This window comes from Dendroctonus ponderosae, unplaced genomic scaffold (assembly GCF_020466585.1).
Source record: "Dendroctonus ponderosae isolate FM_Combo_2020 unplaced genomic scaffold, Dpon_F_20191213v2 Dpon_F_20191213_2, whole genome shotgun sequence".
Lineage (NCBI taxonomy): Eukaryota > Metazoa > Arthropoda > Insecta > Coleoptera > Curculionidae > Dendroctonus > Dendroctonus ponderosae.
Window position 1 is genome coordinate 16,695,449 of NW_026018165.1, and position 1,012 is coordinate 16,696,460.

Consider the following 1,012-nt stretch of genomic DNA (forward strand, 5'->3'; position numbering starts at 1 on the left):
GTTTAGTTTTTTGTCATGTTCGAAGTATCGCAGGTGATTCTTCTCAGTCAACACTTCATCAAATCACATGCAGATGAAAATAACTGACATTATTAAAAATAAATCTGATATAGCCCGAAATAATGCGAACTATTGAAATAAGCTAGAAATTTCATCGGCTTGCAAAACAGATGATAATAAATTTCCAAATTTTTGGCGCGAGTGCCGCCTTAAATTAAATGGAGATTATTAAAAGCGATTTATCAAACAATTTGTGTCAACAGAATTTTGCAAAACAACCCGCTGTTGTTTTGGATAAATTACCAATTTTATGCCAATTTATCTGTGTATTTAAAACGAAAGTGACTGAGTATTAGTTTGGATATTGGATTTTTGTACAAGGTGTATGAGCGTTGAGGTAAAAAAACCTAGAAAAAATATGTATCAGAAACATGGGTTTTGAAAAAAATCGTAACAGGTTTTTTCAAATTTTAGAGATTTCAAAAATAGAGCGCGTCGTTTCATTAAAGGTTAAAACTGCCGTAGTCATTTTGACTGCAATTTTGGGATTCCTTAAAATAATGTTTGTATATAAAAAAGCCATGAAGAATCACATTTACTTTGTTTAGAAAAAGGCTTTAGAATAAACAAGAATGTAAATTTCGAGTGTCTAAGATACTTGAGCTTTTCATTATTGGTAAAATGGTTCAAACACGGAAATTTTATAATTTTTCTTTTAGAGAAAGCAATATAAACAATCCCGGATAAACAAACGAGTTTTTTTTTCACTAGACTAATCTGAATGTAACATTCGCAAGCAAGGAAAAGTTGCAAAAATCTACATATTATATTTTCATGCAAAAAACATCGCTCTGTTAATCACACCGAATAATAATTGTTTTAATAAAACGCAAAAATATCACTGAAATCTGCAAAGAAAAAACACTTGGCAATCAAGTTATTTGTGAATATTTCAGTTTTTGCAGAAAATCTGGAGAGTATTGGCAGGCTTTTGAAGCAACACTTAAGACGC

The 1,012-nt window shown here is 30.5% G+C and overlaps 1 protein-coding gene across 3 annotated transcripts in view; it reads left to right on the forward strand.

Annotated features, from left to right (window-relative positions):
* LOC125503411 overlaps positions 1–1,012 on the forward strand; it is a 12,195-nt gene that overhangs the window by 8,702 nt on the left and 2,481 nt on the right. The gene's annotated exons all lie outside the window — the stretch shown is intronic.